The sequence below is a fragment of the Tachysurus fulvidraco genome, chromosome 20, assembly GCF_022655615.1.
Source record: "Tachysurus fulvidraco isolate hzauxx_2018 chromosome 20, HZAU_PFXX_2.0, whole genome shotgun sequence".
Taxonomy (NCBI): domain Eukaryota; kingdom Metazoa; phylum Chordata; class Actinopteri; order Siluriformes; family Bagridae; genus Tachysurus; species Tachysurus fulvidraco.
In genome coordinates, this window is record NC_062537.1 from 13,273,260 (window position 1) to 13,295,307 (window position 22,048).

At 37.6% G+C, this 22,048-nt stretch overlaps 1 protein-coding gene across 2 annotated transcripts in view; it reads left to right on the plus strand.

The window, feature by feature from the left end:
• The first annotated feature begins 12,573 nt into the window (after nucleotides 1-12,573).
• The window catches only part of LOC113639324 (roundabout homolog 1), a 199,227-nt gene continuing 189,752 nt past the window's right edge, over nucleotides 12,574-22,048 (plus strand). For both annotated transcript variants that reach the window (XM_027141118.2, XM_027141119.2), the window contains exon 1: nucleotides 12,574-12,897. The gene's annotated coding sequence lies outside the window, so the exon portion shown is untranslated. The remainder of the gene's footprint in view (nucleotides 12,898-22,048) is intronic.

The window sequence follows — 22,048 nt, forward strand, 5'->3', positions numbered from 1 at the left end:
GCCTTATCTGGGCTCCCTCTGTCGAAGCTCAGTGGTTTGTCTCGACCGTGCCTAAGCGAGAGACAGATGATAAAGCAAGAGATGAGAAGGGTCATTGAGCATTACCATATAAATGACTGTATCTCATACAAATAAATGAGAGATCAACACTGGCATGACTGTGTGTCTGAACATGAATTCCAAAATAGAAATACAACTTCTACAAAAAGTGCTTTAAAGCTGTGGCAGCTATAAGACATCTCAATGAGCATCAACTTCACTTAGAAAAGCACCAAAAATGGCAATGTATTTAATCTTTTTTTAAGGCGCGTGTAATAGATCAGCTAAATTCTAACACACATAAAAAAATAAAAATAAAAAAAAATACCATAAACATGACTACACATGGGAGGCATGGTTGCTTAGTGGTTAGCACGTTCGCCTCACACGCCCAGGGTTGAGGGTTCGATTCCCGCCTTCGCCTGTCGCCTGGAGTTTGCATGTTCTTCCCGTGCCTCAGGGGTTTCCTCCGGGTACTCCGGTTTCCTCCCCCGGTCCAAAGACATGCATGGTAGGTTGATTAGCATCTCTGGAAAATTGTCCGTAGTGTGTGAGTGTGTGAGTGAATGAGAGTGTGTGTGCCCTGCGATGGGTTGGCACTCCGTCCAGGGTGTATCCTGCCTTGATGCCCGATGACGCCTGAGATAGGCACAGGCTCCCCGTGACCCGAGAAGTCGGATAAGCGGTAGAAAATGAATGAATGAATGAATGAATGACTACACACTCACAGCAATGGTATATTTGTACATACTATGTACTACAAATGTGTATTACTATTGCATGCAGCTGTACCATCTGACTTGGCTCTGTGTATGTTAGATGATACCATTCAGAAAATGGACGTCACTGTTTCAGCAGGGTACGATGACTAGTGGGGAGAACTTGTTGGAAACATGAATCACACAGTGGTGTCTCATCGGTTGTCGAATATGCTGCCAAGTCCTGCACATTCACTGTGAGAACTCTGCAAGTGTCTGAGCTGTACAGTTCAGCTGGCTAACTATGCTAGCTTCATGTTGAGTGACTTCATATTGAGTAACTCAGACACTTTTGATGATCACTAATACCACTTCATATCTGGAAGTGTTTTTCTAAGAACGTCTTTAGATTACATGCTACTTTGTACAGTTCAGATTTCTTCTTGCTCATATCTGATATATCTCGGTGCTGCACATTTGTAACGATAACCAAGGGTCCATATCTGTATTTAATGAGAACACACCTGTCCTTTGCATTTTGGCATTTTTTTCACTATTCATACTCCATAGCAAATGGTTCCTTCTACTTCAGCTTTAACTGAAGCCAATCATGAGTTTTTTCCATTCTTTCAATGAATTGAATTATTGCTACTGTTGTTTTATATTGTTGTTACTGACATTATTGCAATGTGAGAAAATGTCACATGGATTCTGACCTGACTATCCTCCTTCACGTTGCCTGGTCGCATATTGTTTATGTGTCTGATCTAGGATTACATAAAATCTGATTTTTGCATCCAAACAATAAAAATTCAGATTTGCGTGATTATTATGTCAAGAATCAGACTCTTCATGGTAAGGTGAACATAGTCAAACTCAGATTTTTGTTATTGGTCTTCACTTCTTACATTGGATAAATATGTTGCATTCAACAGGAAATTAGCTGGAGACATAATTAGCTAAGGAGACTTCAAATCGGAGGTTTGTTCAGTAAAAGAATTAACAATAAAAAATGTTAAATAATGGTAAAAATTGGTAGATTTATTTTATTGTGAGATATGTAGATTCCATAAACAAACTGTAAATCTTCTAATAGTCTAATGAAATGCCTTTGTGACTTTAGTTTATTAAATAACTGAAATACTGAGCTCTTCCCATGTTAATATCCCTGATAATAGTCTATTGATCTAGTGGTAGGAATGTTAGTTCAGGCTATGGGCCATCCATTCATCTAGCTGTCAGTAGAGTGTGAGACAGACAGGCATGAACAAAGCGAGAAGAGAAGGAGGAAGGACATTGTGAACAGAGTATATAGTTAGCAGGTTTCGTCGAGTTTGAAGGTTTGTCTGTTTTTCCGATGCTCCAGGATCCACCTGCTGAAGGGATTTTCTTGAAAGCCTTCAGAAAGTGAGAAGGAGAGTTTATTTATGTGCTGAGGATTTTGATTAATTCCTCCCTAAGACCTTCAGGCTTATTGAAATGAACATGCTAAATCGGCTTTCAACTGAAGGAGGCTCTGGGCGCAGACAGAATAGAAAGAAACCCAGAGTTCTGATGAGAAGCAAGCAACTGAGCTGATAAATAAGTAATCAAAGTGTTTCATAATAGCAGAGACGTTTAACCCTGCTCTCTCTCTCTCTCTCTCTCTCTCTCTCTCTCTCTCTCTCTCTCTCTCTCTCTCTCTCTCTCTCTCTCTCTCTCTTCTCTCTCTCTCTTGGCCCTCCCGAGGCTGACACTCCAGCGTCACTGATGGCTCTTTAAATCTTTTAGAAAATCCTGCACTTTATTCAGTAGTTTTTGTGGGTGTATTTTTCTTTGCATGTGAAGGTGTGCATGACTGTATCTTTACGAATATATTTATGCATTTAGCTCTACACCTTTCTCAAAAGAAGAAACCCAAGCTCCTTCTAAAGCATCTCATGCTATGAATTGTGATAAATATTAAATAGCATTAGTGTTATCAACTAAGTGAAGGCCTCAAGTGATTTATCCTCAAGGGTCTCTTAAGGCACCTTTTGATGGTTTGAGATTCATAGCTTCCTAATAGTATACTACTTCTCTGATAGGATATTAAATGTTCATCCAGAGGGACAAACCGAACAACCCTGAATAGGCCAGGATTCAAGCTTTGTTCCTAAGAGTATAGAGTTTCCGGATTCTTTCAGAAATCCTCGAACTGATCAAAGTGAGAAGATAAAACAGTGGTGGAATTCATAGCACAGCATTTGAAGCAAATTTGATCCCTACAGCAGAGAGATTTTCCTTTAACCTTTTTTTTTTTTTACCAATACACTGGCTTTTTATTTTATCGGCAGAATGGAAATCTTCTTATCAGACATTTTCAATCAGTATAAACAAATGAATTATATTAACGCTGCAAGTCTGATATACAACGACTCGGGACACTGTTAGCTTTCAGAGAGTGATGTTTTTCCCTCTGTTGGGATAACCTTACACAGAATATAAGGAGTTAAAGATAACACCTTCAAATTTTAAAGGCTTATGAACAACACTTGAGGCATCTCAGAGAGCAAAAATGGATTTCATATCGCCTTTTACTTTGAAGACATAAACATTTGTGTGAAGATAAAACTAACCATTTTGGGGTTTTTTGGAACTTTTCTATGAATATATTGCCACTAGTAGTCTAGGGAAGAGTATCTACTTTCATACGAGCCATTAATCACCACTGAATACTGCGAAACATGTCAGAAATTCAATTTTTTTGGCTTTTTTGTAAAACGAGTTGCAGTGGTTATCAAACATGTTGCTGGCAGAAAAAACATTACCTGTAAAATTAATTCCACAGACTTAAAATATGGTTATTATGTGGAGCCATAAACCTTTTTGGACTTAAACTTTCCAACTTACAGAACACAATAGATGCCGATGTTATGTATAGATCACATCTAGTCACATCCAGTTCCACTTCCATTGCTCCACCACTCATTCAATTCAATTCAATTCAAGTTTATTTGTATAGCGCTTTTTATAATAGACATTGTCTCAAAGCAACTTTACAGAACATAAACATAGAACAGAAGGTAAACATATGGAATAATATAAAGAATTAATATAATAAAAAATTCTTAAAAAAAATTATTATTAGATATATATAGTTCACAATAGGTATGTATTTATCCCCAATGAGAGAGACTGAGGTGACTCACGCAGCAGTGGTGAGGAAAAACTCCCTTAAACTGGTAAAGGAAGAAACCTTGAGAGTAACCAGACTCATATGGGTGACATTTGAGGGTGTGATTATAAATATACAGTCAAACAAATGTTGTATTGATGTAAGGATCATGTGGAGTTCAGATCTCCTCTTTAGTATCACAGAGTCTGCCTCATCTCAGTGGAGGTCCAGAATCTTCATCGCACGGAAGACGATCGGAGCTGGTACAATGTCTGGATGACTCATCCAATTCACTCTGCTGTATAATCCTGTCCTGATATTATACCATTCCTATTCACCTCCCTACTACTTACCTGTCTCTCATTTCCTGCTCATTTCCTATCCGTATACTTTATATACCACTGCATTTTTTTTTCTTTTTGATTATTATTGTGACTTTTTTGCAACACCAACTGAATTTTCTGAGGTTTCTTAGTTTCTATGTGACTCTTTGTTATAATCTCAAGAGTTTTACCTGTAAATATAGATTTGTTATACACAAAAATTCACTAGCAATTATCTGCTTCCCTTTTCACAGCATGTGGGAAAAAATAGGCCTCCCTATATGGAATTAACTGGTATGATTTTCAGCATTGTGCGTTTGACACTTTAACAGAGAATCACTTAAAAGAACCCCACACACCTTATTTTTACAAATGAGATTCACTTTTATCAGGTTCAAATGTTGCATTGAAATCTGAGGTCATATATTAACCACCCCACTACAACAAACTAACAAATTGTACTACAGTCATTCTTCTGACCCTTTAATGATGCTGCATCATTGCAATCTGATTACCTTTGCCTGCAGGCATCTCTGGTTATCATCATCCTGATGAGCATATGAGTAATAATATTCCATCACTTCCTAGTCTGTGTGTGTTTCTGTGTGTGAGTCCGTACCTGGAGCTTGACCAGTGGACTTGACTGTCTCTGATGCCCCATTGCTTCACGGTGAATACTCATTTTCACACACTAATGAATGACTCATCCAGCACACGACTGTCAAATAGAACCCGAAATAATAGATTTACATCTTCACAAATGGGAAAAACACAGTGTGCTCGTCCTTCAATTGGTTATGCAGTTCACCGGGGCACCAATTAGTCTTGATGGAAAGCATTTTCTGTGGAGCAGAAAAGGCTGGCTGTGCTGTTTCGCCTAATACGTGATTGATTGGAATATTCCCCCTCTGGTTTGGGGTTAGCTGGGAGTCATTAGAAAGAGTTCCTCACTGAGTGCACAGCATATCTGTTTATGATTCAACAGCTTGCCCTGCTGTCTATTCAATGAGAAATATTGGGAAAAAACTGCACTGAGAAACTGAGTTCTGATCTGGATCTAAGCCAAGCTGAGTTTTTCAGACATTTTTTTAATGTATTCAAATCTAAGCATTGTGCACGGAATGTATTATATTAGCTATGGAAGTGAGACACCAGTGATAAGCTGCAGGCCAAAATGATCAGATTTAGCCAATAGAGAATTGAAAAAACTATATCAAGTCTTCCCTGTTGTTTGTACACAATTCATTCCAGCCCTGTTTACTCTTGATTAGTAGTTTAATGAATGTTATTAAATCCAGTTCCATGTACTAATTACAAAATTCCAGGCTCATACATCATTTTAATTGATATCCACCTCATGCCACATGTGCTGCCAATATTTAATGAGAACAATCTCACCTGATGCTGTGGATAAGTGACAGTGGTTCTGTTTCATTGTCTGTGGACTTGGTTCAGCTCACTCGGCTTCTCTGATCTCATTAGTACACGCTTTCACTGGGAACTGTTCTTACAGAGAGATTTTTATAAGACACATCTGACACATCTGATAACACATACTCTGTAATAAGTGAGCTGAAGTCATCTGCTATCTATTTGTACCCATTACAGATAACCAATCTATGCACTGTTACAAGAACCTTATGAGTTCTCTAGTAGAGTTGATAAGACCAATAATTTGCTGTAATACACTTATACTTTAATATCTACAGTATAATGAATAATTAGTGTCATTTAATCATTCCCATGTTTCAAGTCCTTTGTGCCATTTTAGGTTTATGCTGTGTTTCTAGCCAATACCAAACATGCTAAGCAGAAAAACTGTAACTCTTTCAATCAAAAAACAATGCTTTATGATTGGATGTTGGTCTAATTTTCATTTCTTTTCTTTAATTTTAAAAACATTTTTTTGGTATCAATGTATTTATTGACAGAGTAAATAAAAGCACTTCTGTAAGTCACTCTGGGTAGAGAAGACTTCCAAATGCCATAAATGTAAATGTAGCACAAGATTGATTTCAGTTAAGTGTATAATTATACAGTACTTATCGTGTACTTGGCCAATTCATTATCCATACTATTTATATATATCCTATAAATTTGCAGCTTTTTTAATGAAATTACTTATATATAAGTAGGGAAATGGCCTTATTGAGTTAGACATAAAAAAGTGTATAGTTTCCCAAAATATCTGCGTTACTGTATCATACCATTATGTGGGTTTCCACCAGACGCACTAGTTCCCTCCCACTGTCTGAAAACATGCAGGGTGTCTGATTGTCTATGCTAAATTACCCATGGACTGATTGTGTGAATACAGTATGTATAGTATGCTCTGGTCTGATGTTTCTTCCAGGGTAAATTCTTCCACCTTACACCCAGAGGGCTCTGGATCCACTGTGATCCTGTCCTAGATACAGCAATTACAGAAGCTCTTTATAGGGAATCAGAATTTCAGGAAATACTCTATATAAGACTCATTCACATATTAGTATAAACCCACACACACTGTTCTTCACTGTTACTTGGTTGGTGTGACTGAACCTGTAAAGAAGAACATTTTATTCCATTTTATTTCATGGGTAAAATGTAGGCAAGACAAAATTTCTCAACAGTGCAGAAATCATCAATAATTTTACAATGGCTTGTTCTTATGTTTTCCTCAGAGTTTACAGCGGCTGTGGTCTGCCAAGACATTTGGAAGATTTTACTGTAGCCCATGTGACACATTCTGACAAAGTATTGGTCAAGCTAAAGTACACATTGTAAAAGGGCTTATGAATTCATTTGTATTGGTTTTCTTTCCTGTTGCATTTAGCTAGCCAGGGATGCATGTGGAACCTGCCAGCTATATAAACAGAGATGCTAAGGAAAAGGAGAAAGATGGCTATATAGAGGATTAAAGAAAGTGATAGAGAAGGTGAATGATGTCTGCGAGGTAAAAGCCGCAGTAATTCTTTCCTTGCACTCCCCATTTTCCATCTTCCCTCTACACTAAATTGGCTCATTAGCCTGTTTAAATGTTTGAACATTCCCAAGATGACAAGGAGAGAAAGAGACAACTTTCATTACACACAGTAAAGGGGCAGCAAACCCTCTTGTGGCACTGGCTTCGTTAACCTATATTTGCTTAACGAGCCACTGCTGTTTTGAGTCTGGCAATTAGTGAGCCTTTTCTGACCCGACAGATCCCCAGCCTGGACAAACCTGCCCCTGGTTAATATGCGTGAGAGAGAACAGCCTTCTGCCACTCAGTGTCTCAGCAGGGGCATCGGTGCCCTCACGTCTCCCTCCGCTCTGTGGCTTTGCAGCACTGACAGGTGGGCTCAGCATCGCTCCAGGCTCGCCACAGGCAGTCTTTCCACAGTGACTGTGCAAGAGAATGAATTTCACACTGGCCTCCAGATGCATTTAGAAATGATACAGCAGAAAGGCAGAACCCAAAGACAAAACTGACAAGTGTATTAGGTGCCATGCACAGACGTGACGTGTTGAAGCATTTCTCTGGGTAATGTCCTAGAGCAGGAGCAGTGATGTATTATTTCATATTTGGTAGGGTCAGCGTCTTTTAACTCAGTACACTTTTGGTAATATTTGGTAAAGCTCTCTTCACGTATCAATAAAATATCCGTACATAGTAAAAAGCCTCAGGCACTGAAATTTGAAACAGACTATTTTTCTCTCAGACTAGCATTCAGGGGTTCGAGCCGAGACAGCATCCTGTGTGCATGTTTCAGAAACATTGAAGGAAAGTGCCGTATTTATTTGGACTACAGTTTAACTACTGCTTAACTTTTATCGATTATAACATTAACTCGTACAGGCTACAGTAAACACATACAGTTGTAGTTGATGTAGTGTTATATAAAAGTTTTCAGGGACATCTTTCAGTCTAGACTGTGAATAATTAACCAATGTCTTTAATAACAAGAAGAAAAGTAAAACTCAATGTAAAGCTACAGTGTGTAGTGCTTTTTTCTGAGATCAATTTATGTCAAGGGACATAAAAACTGTAACAGGGTGCTAATTCACAATTGGTTAAGTCACAATCGGTGGGAAATCAGTACGAATACACAAACATGTGAAATATAATCATGCCCCAGATTTAGGCATGAAAGAAGTCCGACTACATGGCAACTGGCAGAAAATCAGGAAAGAATAACAAAGTGATATTGAAAACAAGTAGCAAATGCTGTGAGAGATTTTTTTAAATCTGATATTATGCCATAAGAGGAAGAACTGAAGTAGTTTTAGCATTTTCCATGCTGTTTTTTTTTTTTTTTTTTGTAACTTCATGGGAGTTAGTAAATAATAAATGACAGCCAGATGATTTATCCCCACTACCCAGTTGAGAAGACGTTTTTCTATAGAACTGATTGCAGATAGCAGGAGTTGGCATTTTGTGTTTCTCTGTATTTTTAGATTTCAAACTTAATTCTGTCAGTTGACAGTGACTTGTCTGGGGTATCTTTCATTAATTCATTGATAAATTTGCTTTGAATACATTTGATATAAATTCATTAATGATTTTAAATATACACGTTAACTAAATAAGATATTTTCAGGACACAAATGGGATAATAAAATTCACTCATTGGAACAGACCAGAGGTGACAGTCTTGTTATCTATGCCATACTGTAGCTAGCTAATAAGGTAAGGTCAGGTAAGCTACATTATTGATGGCTGTTTGACATTGTATGCAATACAACAAATGTGGAGTGACATTTCTCAGACATTTACAAGGATATTTAAACAAAACCTGAATGGAATTTAAATGAAGTTAAAAAAAGAAAAATTAAGAATAAATAAATGAATAAATGAATGAATGAATAAATGAATGAATGAATGAATGAATAAATAAAGTACACTGTAAACTATATACAAGATTTCACAGTGTTATGCTTTAATTAAAATGTATATTGAAATGTTTATTTTGCACACTGTAAGTTATATATAGTACAAAACCATTAGAGACATACTGCACATTATAAAGTGCCTATTGTTTAGAATCTAATGGTATTGTAAAGAGCCAACACAGCAGTACAGTGTGATATTACAGCAGAGCAACAGATTATAGCAGAGACCAGATTTTTTTTTCCTGTTGATTTTTGTCTGCTAGTCATAACCTTGATGGTCACGCTGATGTGCCCAAGTTATTTATTCTTATAATGTTTCTGCTATACAGAAAAAACAGCAGCATTGAATTATATACTCCGAGTCGCAAACATTTGGTCAGACCTCAAACAGCATATTATGTTACCAAATAGTTTGTCTCAAAACCACTTGCAAAAACAGCCCTGAATTACACTCAACCACATGGGATCAATGGGGTCCCTTAGAAAACAATGCTGCATAATCTAAATTTTTCTTCTGAAAGTAGCTTGCATTAGCGATTTTGCTATAATGAATACTTTATACAGAGATCCACATAGTTCTAAATGATTCACAAAGTTTTTCCTGATGCTGCAGTCACTTGAAGACCCGGACCGATGTGTTCCCTTGTGTCTGAGCACAGTGTATAAACTGATTGAAACATCACCTGTGAGACGTGAGATAGATCTCCCAAAAGGCCATTGTAATGAAAGGTTCAGTCCAACACTGTCCTCACTCTTCCACAAGGGCCACAAGGACAGGCTGTCAACCTATAGACTGACATTTACTTTGATTATTATGTATTATGGTGTCTAGTATGTCTTACAGCAAACCCCCCACACACACACCACCATCACACCCCCTATACACACTTTCCTCTATTTCCTCTAATGTTGTTTTGTTGTTTTCTATCTCTGTTTTTTTCATTCCTCCTCTCTCCCTTCCTTGACCTCAATTCTAAAGTCCTTGAGAGGTTGCCAGTCTGTAGCTCCTGCGTTATACCATCAGAATAGCATTCCTCTATCGTAGCACCTTGACCTGCATTTTGCTTTAAGGTCAATTCTTCAAAGCTGCGTGCATGTACTGGGTTCAAAATGCGGTAAATAAAAAATATGTTAAGCATTTCAAGAATCTATGCTTACCAGGTTATATAAAAGCTTTTTGAACTAAAAGAAAAAAGCTTCTGTCTTGCACTCTATAGGGTTCATTCAGTTGTCACTTTAGAGAACTTTTAAAGAGCTCCAAAAATGTTTTTGTTTTTTTAAGTTACCTGTAGAACTACCTTAGGGTGCTAGGATGGTTAACTGCCCAAAATCCCCCTGAGAGGAACTGATTTGAATTGAGTTTTTTGATAGTTTGAAGCTGTCTGAAGACTCTTGACATTAATATCATAGTTCTTTTGTTTAATTCTTTGGAAAAAACATGCATCATTATCAGGAATAAACTTTAGAGCAGACTGTGATTGCTGTGTTCTGTTAAATCCTGTCCTAAAACCAATAAAGATTCTCTTGCTCTGGCTGCTGACCAAAGCACTCAGTTCAGCATGGCTGTTTGGTCCAAATCATTATTCAGCCTCCTTACGCTGACGAGCATCACATTCCAGCTCTAACTGTCACTGTGTATTTCTCTCAGATATGCTGGATTCCTTTCCATCTCTCATCACACCTTCATCATCATAGGATTCATTCAGCTTTGAATGATGTGCTTCGTAGAATAACTCAACTCTAGAACTCTAGAATAACTGACAACAATTTATGGCCTGGTCCAGGTTGTATATGTTTTGGGAAATAGATTTGTTTCTAATTGAATAAATATGTTATTTAAAAAAAAAATCTGTCAGCATTTGAGGCCAATTATGAATTCAACAGAGGTTGAGTAAGTGTTAGAGTCAGAATTCACACATCATGTAGACAATGTTTTTAATCCAAATGATTTAATCTGACTGAAGATTCTGAAAGTACTGTTGTACCATAAATAACCACTAATGTAACATTAGCAGTGCAATCTGAGTCAAATATCCATTTACATGTGCATTCTATGGATTCTGTATCCTTCAGTGACCAATTCTTTCCACTACACGCTATTTAAACATAAAACATAAGACTAAGCATACACACCATTTCACTCCTGCAAGGTACATTTGAATCAAAATGAGAAAATAGTCAGATTTAAGTGTTTACATGACTACTTTTTTCCTATTTACTGGATTATTTCATATCTACACCACCCCATTTCATTTGATTCAAGCTCAGGCAGTGAGTTGTATACATGAAGTCTTTGCAATCTGATTTAGCTAGCAATCCAATTACTAATGGATTTTTTGGTTGCTTATAAATGTAGTGTTGCCATTTCTGCATCTAGAGTGTTTTCCAGTGTTTTCCAGTGTTTCTGGGATAGTGTTTGGGTTCAGATTGAATAAAAATCAAACATCCAGTTTAAGTCACACCCACTTTGGGTTTAAATCCCAATAAAGACACCGATTTTTTTTGTATCTTCAAGCAATTGTTTCTACAAAAATCAGGGTGTAAAATCATGCCATAAAATGCTAAAGAGACTTTTAATCACATAAGGTAAAGTACAATTCTGCTATTAAGCAAGCAGAAATTTTCTTGAAACTGTTGTAAGTACAGGAACATTCAATGCAGGAATCCTAGATATAGCTTGTACCTGTAGGTAATAAATGCCAGGTGGGCTAGATGATTTAGGGCTCATGAAAAGCTAAGAAAGCTTGGTATATTTGCCTGGTTATCTCATTGTTGTCAGATCTCATGTGATGAAGCTGGTGCCTGTATCTCCTGTGTGTGCGTCAAACAGGAACAAGCCATTTGGTCGGCTGAGCGGATTGGGAGATGAAGAGGCAAGACTGAAGGACAGTCTGCATCTAACCTAGAGGCAGCTGATTACTGTGGGAAGAGACAGATGCCTCGCTGTGTGGAGATCTCAGGGCAGCAAGGACTTCAGAGAGCATTTGTTTGTGCACAGATGGCATGTTAAATAAGTTGCATTATTTAAACAATTTTTTTCCTATCAAATACTATTTTCCTGGCAGTTAGACATCAGTGAAATATTCATAATATAGCAAAAAGTTAAACAAAATAAATAAATAAATCAATAAATAAAGGGCTTCATTAAGAACACATATAAACAATACTTAATAGCATATGTATGCATGCAGGCTAATAGATACACCTACATCAGGTTAATTTGAAAAGGGAATGAGAAGGCTTTTGTAATTCATCTATCTTTTGCATGTTTTTTTTTTTTTTTCATTCTCAAGTGTCTCTCATATGATTGATGATGCGATTATTCAAAATGCGCCAAGTGATAAATCAGAACGCGACCAGGAGTTTGGGAATAATCAATGCAGTCTTAAAGTAATAAAAAAAGAAATCCGAACAAATCGATACACCTATGGGTTCATCATGTGCCCTCCCCCACTTAATTCTCAGCAGCATGAGCTGTGATTATGTCGCTGGATGGCGCAGCTTTAGGAGCCGGTGGCTGGAGCAGCGCGGCGCAGGAGAGAAGGAGCGCACAGCTTTTATTCTCTTCTCTGCGCTTTCTCTGCATTACTGCGCTTCACTGTATCCACTAAATCTTTCTGATATTTGAAGATCAGAATTAGGGCTGTTTGAAACATCCGTGACGAAACGTTAAACACTTTCCCCTGCTTTATTTTAAAACCGCTCTTTTGCGCATTTGCGGCTTCTCCGCGCCCGTTAGTGCGCAACGGCACGCGGGACACTTACGGAGAAACAGTATCGGCATGGACGAAGACTCTTCTTCCTGAAAGAGACTGGGTGTGCGACTGGAAAACAGAACATATTTAAGGTGAGTCCCATTCAATTCATTAATTATTCCTATGTAACTGAGCGTTCACTCATTGGCATTTTGGACAGCTTTGGAATGGTGAAAAAAAGTTTGAAGGCTGACCAGCAATGACTAATATAAAATGTAGTGGTTAATATTAAACCACTCAGGTGCAGTGATGAAGCTTCACTGAGCCATATGAAATGTATAACCTACCTGGACTAGAGCAGAGATCCCAGCCTCCCAGTCCTCATCAGAGATTTAGTTTAAAGCCTAATGTCCAGTCTAATTCCTGATTCAGTTCAGAAGTGCTTGATCAGTGTTGTAAATGTGCTGAGTTAAGAGTAGAGCTGGTAAGAAAGTGAGTCAGACTTATTTAGATATAACACTAACTTATAGGGGTTTTAGTGATTTTAGATATAAGCATACTGTAATGCTATGCTTATTTGACTGGTCAGGCAATTTAACTTTAAGGTTAGTTTGAGCCAGTATTTTACAGTGCTCATTATTTCCTAGTTTTGTCAATCAAAGCAAATCAACTTTCCTTGGACATAAAAGATGCTCTCTCTCTCTCTCTCTCTCTCTCTCTCTCTCTCTCTCTCTCTCTCTCTCTCTCTCTCTCTCTCTCTCTCTCTCTCTCTCTCTATGCTTATATCCAATAATACATGGTCAGCACATTTTTGTTTCTAAAATTCATTGTTTGACCAAATTGATTTGCTATTGATTTTTTGCTGAAGTGTGCTTGAGTAATGCTCATTCGTACTTCGGGGATCTTCTGAGAAAAGTGCTTAGAGTTGATCTGTCTCAGGGGAGCAGCCTCTCCATTCCATGAATGTAAATGTCATTTAGCTGTTCTGGCCTGATCGTTCTGCTCATGGTACTGCATTCCTGTACTTTCTTTTGAATGATTAAGGATCTGTATGCAGTCATCTCATGCTGATTGCAGGAGAACCAGTCATGGTGATATGCATGGTTTTTAAAATATATTGGAGTATGCGTTCACAGGGTTGAATCACCACCCGTGTTTAGCGTTGCTTTGGTCCTAAAAACAAATATCCACCTCCAGATTCTAATTTGGCATTTGGCATAACAGCATGTTTGCGTTAAAAAAAAAGAAAGAAAGAAAACCTTGGAGTGTTTTCTGCCCAGTAGGGAAATTTATAATCACTTTGGTCTGGGCAAGCTCATGTCTAGATATAAGCCCAATGGCCTTGGGTTTGTATTTATACTTGGGTATCATTTGTGCTGCCTTTCTGGAGCATTCTTTATTTCTGTATTTCTGACATAAATAAATGCTATAATTTGGCAAAACTGCAATTTGAAGTCTGTCAGTACCTAACTGGAAATCATGAGGGTGGGAAACAATTTACTCAATCTGGCAAACTGTCAAACTGTCGATTTGTCATTTTGCCAAAATACCTACTGCTTACAAAAAAAAAAAAAAAAATTGCATTCATCTGTCAATACATTTCATGATGCTGCATCACAATTTTCCAGTCAGATTTCGGTTATATGAAGCAGTTCCATGCTTGATTGAATCAAATCAAAAGTTCTGCAGAGGCAACATGAAGACATATTGATCTAATCTCAAATCACATACTTAATATAAGAATTTTGACTTATTTTTGACTACATCACTGTGATACCCATGGGTATAATAATAATAAACAAGCAAACTCGCAATATAGCAAAGACTTCCCACTTTTAATAAGACAGTCAAATTCTGATGGGGAAAAAATGCACTCCTGCTCACCTGAATATACTGTTTTATTCTGAAATGAGTCACATGCTGAAGCAAAACTTGTTGGAATTTACATTTTAGTTAATCGTCGGTGTGAATTTACACTGTTCACGTTGCATAAGTAACCAAATCTGATTTGTTTGTTCAAACAGTCATTATGTTTGTTCATGAATATACATTGTCATAGTAATGAAATAGGAATGGGCACACTGAATTATGCAATACAGCCGAAACCTAATCTGTTACCAACACATTTCGGTCGCTTTTGTTTTACTAGTCAGTGTACACACCTGTGACAACACTGAAAAGAGTGGCATACACCAACTTTGATGCTTTTATAACATAGCCTTAATGGCATTAAATTGCCATACTGCCATGCTACATTCAGTGCAAAATCAACTTAACCTACAGTATTTGCTGCAGACCTGCTATATGTGCTTTCTTAAAATGTATAGTTCCTTAAACGTCTGGAGGATCTATAAGGCAAGACCTCTTTTTCCATATGGCAAATGAACAATGAGTTCACCACTATGGTCCAAATGCTGCAACAATTAAATCAGCCTTAAAAGTCAAAATGCACAATTTTTAGTGCAGCCATTAAAAAACTTCCAGTATAAAACGTAATAAGCTCAATTTATCGGTAATATTGTAGAAATCATTCCTGTCACATCACTATAGCCTGAAAGTTTAAAAAGTGAACTGAGTTCCAGTCACATTTCCTTCATCTCTACTGGGCATAAAGCTGTGCATACAGTACACCTCAAAGGTGAGCAGTGATCCAGAATATGAATGGCCTAGTGTTTCCATTGTTCTATTTATTGTTTATATTGTGATAGATTTATATCACGGAAAAAAGAACGAATGCTTCTGTGAGGGTAGCAATTCATTTGGAACCAGAATTCAAAATTATACTTTTAAGATGTTCAAGTTTATCCAGATCGTATTCATTTCCGTAATCAAACACACACACACACACACACACACACACACACACACACACACACACACACACACACACACACACACACACACACACACACACACACACACACACACACACACACATACAAACAAACAATCGATCATGCTTGGATCTGCTTGGTCTTGTGTGACCAAACCTGCTGAATAAAACTCTGTAAAAGACACACGGGGTCGTCATGGCAGGTACTTCATTAATATTCCTCAGAGCCCTCTGCTTCTTCTGCTTCTTTAATTCTCAGTGATAAGAGGGTGTAGGCTTTTTCCTTTCTCCACACTGTTAATTCTGTCTGTGTGCCCCTACACGCCTTTGCAGTTGGATATTGAGCAGCACTTCCTACATCCTCTTTTTATCACACCACAAAACCTCTTAGTGGCCTGATTTATCTAGTGACAAATGAAATTGCTTTTTCAGAGTAAACATGGCTGTAGTTCTCACCCGTAAAGCTGCATAAGTTATTTCCAATTATGTCGTTCAGTCTGTTTCCATACAGTTGTTTGATAAATGGAAAAAAAACAAAACATCTTTTGACCACATACACTCAGTGGCCACTTTATTAGGAGAGCACTCTCATGCTAAGTCAATCTTCAGCTGTCCAGATTTGGCGAGGCTGTCTCTTCTGTATGGTGAGAAGGTGAGGTATGTTGTGAGATTGTTTTCTGCTTGCCATGGTTGTAAAGAGTTGCTATTTGTTTGGACATTTACCTCTAACCATGCACACTAATAACATAGAATTTCTGCAGACATAAGTGTAATTATTATTATTATTATTATTATTATTATTATTATTATTATTATTATTATTATTATTATTATTATTATATATTTTTCTACCATTATATATAAACTCTGTGTGCAGACATCCCAGGGGATTCAGAAATTCCCGGGAGATTTGGAAAAACTCAGCAGTTTCTAAAATACCAAACTAGCCTCTCTGGCAGCAATACAAAGAACACAAAAAACATATCACTAAAATCACATTTATATTTTTTTCTACATTTTTGCGGTGTCAAAGCTTTAACTTTAGCAGGACCACTTCGCCAGTCATCTGAACATGAGTATACACTTGAAGCAATCTTCCTCCATGTGAATAAAGAATTGCATTGAATTTCAATAATATGTGAGTATGCATTATTGATGGCGCTATAATACAATTTGTTGTTGTTTGAAGAGGCGAGGCTGTACTCTGTAATGATTGCAGGAGAAGCCTTTGACAGGGCATGAAAGTGTTGCCTCAGATCGGTCATTTAATTACAGTATTGACTGAAACAGGTAATGGTGATGTGTCACCTCTCTCATGCATATTTCACTACACATGTACATCTTTGTTGCTTCTGATTATCTGTTTGAAATATGCGCTGCCATGCACAACATCTAATGCCAACACATGCAATAGTATATTAATAGAAAGGATAACATAGACGGAAGGAAGTAACTTATTGCTATGAACGTCTGAAAATAATAGGTCATCTCTTCTAACTGTATGTGTTACTTTCACTTGAAATGCTGCCTGATATGTGTCTCATTTTTGAGACAGAGCTGGCATTACTGACTGGCCAATTAGATCAGACATCAGTGTGCATGATGAAAAGGGTAAAGAGATATTTATAGATTTTTTTTCTTTATCTCTGAAAGCAGAATAGTATGTGGGAGAAAATGCTGTGTGTTTGAGTTAGTGAGTATATACAGTATGTATGTTTTTGCTCCCTTGATTTCTCTGCTATATTTTAAGCAGCTGTGAGATATTTCCCAAGAGAGACTCATCTGTCTCAGATCCTCTGTTCTCGTCTGTGAGATTTGCTTCATAGTGTTTCTCTTTCTTTTATTGAAACTTACCTTACCAGCAAAATGCTCCCATATGATGAAAGCACTACAGTATGTGTGTATTCTGGCTAACTGAAGTAGCAAGATTTGGTGCTGAGGTAACCATGATGTAAAAGCGTGAAGGCTTATGTTTTATGAAAGAAAAGTCTTTCTTTTTTTCAGTCCGAATCAGATTGAATGATAAAGAGCTGTCAGAATCCAGGTAGAAATACAGAAGATCTTGTGGACAGATTCCTGGCTTTAACACAAATATTGAGGCTCCATTTTACTCCTCTATTGTTACAAGATGACGTTCTGTCTGTCTTTGTGCTTGAAGGCAGGTATCACTAAAATGGATGATGCTTGATATCTGGAATTGTTCGTAATCAACAATGTGGTTTCCCAGTCAATATCACACCTCTTCCAGGTGTTTGTCTCTTATCATTTATCACTGGGTTTGTACACATGTTCCAAGCGATGGATGCTCTGTGTAATGACCTGCATCCAATAAATGGACTCTGGTCACTTTTATGGCCGAAAGGAATAAGTTGTAATTCATGGCCCCAAAATTCCCAGTTCGCCTTTGGGCAATCGATGCCAGTGGACATCCATCGTGGAGATTCCACCTTATCACTGTCACAGCCATTCTTGTAATGTCAGCCACTTGGTGAGCCGTTTTGCTCTTAATGTCTTGTAAAGACAGCTGCACCTTTTATTTCCCCCCTGTTGATTGAGTGCCTTTTTATTGAATTTCCATTGAAGTGATCGTTTCTTCACACAAACCCACCATATTTAATTTCACACCAGAGAGACACTTTCTGCACTGCTGGTCACGCTCCTAGTGACGGATAGAACTTCACTGAGGTGGAGTTCAGACAGAGATGTTCGCACCATATCCCAGATATGCAGATTACAGAGGACACCCTAACCAGCCTGTTACATTTAATAAATTCACTTATTCATCTTCAGTAACTGCTTCAATTATTATCAAGGTTGCAACGTATCCGAAGTCTACCCCAGAAACACTCTATTCAAGGTGAGAATACACCCTTTAAAGTCCTTTGCAAGGCACCATGTGGACATTTGGCAGCAATTTAGCATAGCCACCAAAACTAAAATACCCAAAATTCAAATGAGAACAAAACTCGGAAGTAAGCTGAGCTCAGGATTAAACCTGGAAACCTGGAGCCGTAAAGCATAAACTCTCCCCTCTCTGTGAATGCTGATGTTACATTGCAACCATTTCACCAGAATAGAGTTAGAGGTCAAAGATCATCAGCATGCACTCTGAGCCAGACATCATTAGTTAGCCTGGCTAGCAGAGGCCCATTTTCCCTCAGCTCTCGACCTGTATGTGGTTGTCCATCATGCTCTCCAGCAGGCTCCTGTGCTTCCTCCATCTCTGTGATAGTTCTCATAACTGCTGTCATGCTCTATCAGTTCCTCTAATATCGCTGGAGCGTCTGTGGGCCATGGCACCATCTATCTACCCGACTGTCACAGGCGGTTAAACGCTATTATTCACCGGTGGAAGTTGCTCTACAGTCCGTAAGTCTAAACAGAGTGTCTTTCACAGGGTTATGGTTTTACCAAGTAAGCTGATTTTGTTTGTTTGTTGTTGTTTTGTTTAACACTTTATTGATGTTGTTAATATGCTAGTATTTATATCTAACTTTTCAGCATATGTCCGAAAAATCCTTTGAAGCCATTTTAAGTCTGTTAACTGAAATCTCCCTTTTTTAGTTTACGGTGGGACGGATTTCATTATCTTCTGTGTGATTCTTCTCTAAAAACAGATTAGTTTTGTCATCTAAAGAGAGAAGAATGACTGAAAAATTTCAGAAATAAATTGAACCTTTAGTGTAGATTTTTTTCCATATATTAATCACTCTTTAGTTTATTGAGTCAATTTACCTTTCAAGGCTAGAGAGGAAATTGGATTGATCTTCAAACTTAGTGAAAACTCTTTTTCAAATTTAATTGTGAACACTATTTAAAATATAATCTTACTATTAGTATTAGTATAAGGTTACTGGTTAGTATAAGGTTAAGGTTACTGGTTATGTGGTGTATGTTGAGTGGTGTATTGTGGTTGGAAGGCTATTGCAAATAGATAGTCCTGGATTGACTGCAGGACTCGATATATTTATCAGTAATCAAATGAGAATGTGTCCATCAACTCTTATGAACAGTTTGCACATTCATTCATTCATTCATTCATTCATTCATTCATTCATTCATTCATTTATTCAATCAATGATTCATTAATTTATCAGTATCTACATCTAAAGCGGCAACGAACCCTGGATTGGACACCAGACAGGTAGACAGATACTACACACTCTCTCCTACACACTAGCACCAGTTCAAAGTAACCAATGCAAGTACAATGTTTCTAGGAGGTGTGAGGATACTGGAGTTCTCCGAAAACTCAAACACATTTGGGCATTGGGAGAACATCCAACAGAGAAGAGTGGCTTCTGTACTAGTGATGCAATTGTATATAAATGCATACTCTCTCTCTTCTTTTTTTGTATTTGATACACAAGATTTTGTAGCTTAAACAAACTAGTATTCCATTTCAAACCACCGTGACAATGCATTCACTTTGTCCTGTGACTGTTTGCTTTCACAGATGAACTTCATATCTGCTAGCTGAACAGTATAAAAGTAAAAACAGATTTCATCTTGAGTTCAAGGGTAGAGGTGAATATGGCACTCTCTCTCTCTATCTTTGTCTGTCTTTCTCACCAGTGAAGAATCCATTCTTTTTTCCATTTCAGTTTCCGCCCTGCTTTCCATTGCTTCCACTTGTTTGCCCTTCCTCAAACCCAGCAGTTTCTCCCATTATTATCCTTCATGCTGGTCAAAGCTTATCGCATTCATGTCTGCAGGGTCAATGGGTGTAGCAAAGGGTCATGCTATGAGACTGCATGTGGTAAACATGGGGCTCCCAGGGGACCACAGACCTGAATTAGGATGCAGCACAGTGCTGATGCCCATAATCAATGATGTGCCTTCTGTTCCTTGTGTCAGTCTGACTGTAGGTTAAAGGGACATGTTAACAAATTGTTTTACATGCAAGCCAACAGCTCATTCTGACAGGAAATGTTCTCATTGTAAATGAAATGTCATAATTCTGTCTTTCCACATTTCCACAAGTGTGTGTTTGTCTTTTTTCAAAAGGTTTTTGTAGCTTACTATTTGTCTCTGACCTCTTGTACTACACCCATACTAATATGGAACCTGGTTGTACAGTAGTGATAGTGAGGAGCCTCGATAATAGACACATGCGATCCCCAAGATATCACGCTGCATTCTCTGATTTATCTCCACATCTCAACCTGGTATTAGCAGTGCACATCTTTAGTGATGTCCATAATTAGTCATTTCACACTGATTTAACAATGAAGCACCAGGAGACAGTTAATGCTGTCAATCAGCAGACCATTATAGCAAATGCAAACATAATTGATTTTTGGCCCTGATTACAGAGGTTGATGATTTCTTTTTGTAGACAGGTGAGGTAAGAAAGCCCTTATTAAGGGCCTGATTGTATGAATGAGTTGTGTGCAATTGAAGTGCTTTTTTATTTTGTCCAGTGGGGTCTTTTAAAAAACTAATTTTGAATCTGTACCAAAAATACAAAAGAAAAAATACAACCAGGTAGCCAAGGTGGATATGTTAGCATATTGTTGGAAAGAATATATAATAATACTAAGCAATGAGAAACTCTTAATTAATTATGACATTGCAATTGTCCAGCATTTCCAGCATTTGGCTGGTGCTTATTTCTTTCTTTCCTGTTCTCTTCTTGGTTGGCACATTTTTTGCCAACATTCTAAAAAGTCATTGACAATTTGCACATTTTGATGGAAACATGCCTACTACTGAGCCTGGCTGGTTCGTCTCATTCAATTTCTTTTGTCTGCTATTTTCACTTTTAGTTAACTTGAGACAAAAGATTCTGTAGACACCATCATACCATTTGACACACAAATGAAAAAGGATATGCTATATTAAAAAATATATTTACTGCCTACATACTGTATTTACCCAATGTAAAAAAAAAACTGAGAATAGGAATAGCATGTGAAATTCTCAAGTAAATATTAAATATTCATATAGATATTGGTAGAAAGTGGAAAACGTCAATTTATTACAGTGGCAAACTATCTAACTGCAGCTTATGTGTTATTACACTATATGTAGAAGCACATAAAAGAGTGTTTCTCTCTCTCAGAAAGTCTTCCAGAGAACCCCTTTAGGAAGCTAAGGAGACTTGAATCTCTAAACATGTAGAGTTACAATAAACAAACTTTACCTTTTGCACAAAGCGAAGCATATAAAGACTTTTTTTTGGAACTGGATAGCTAAGCTCCTTTTCATCTTACTATTTTTTCCATTAATGGCTTGGTGCCACTTAACACAAAAATCAGGTGAATGTAGGGAATGTTTCTTTGGACCGAGCATGATGAGGCATTCAGAGGCCAAACCATAACTCTGATGGTGCCACAGACAATGAGTGACACTCTAGAGTGTGTTCCTCCTGTTTACTAAACAGCTTTTCACGCTGAGAGCCACTGATCACAGTAAGCCTAATGACTGAAGATTGTTCAGAGGATAATGGCTGTCACTGTGGTGCTGCA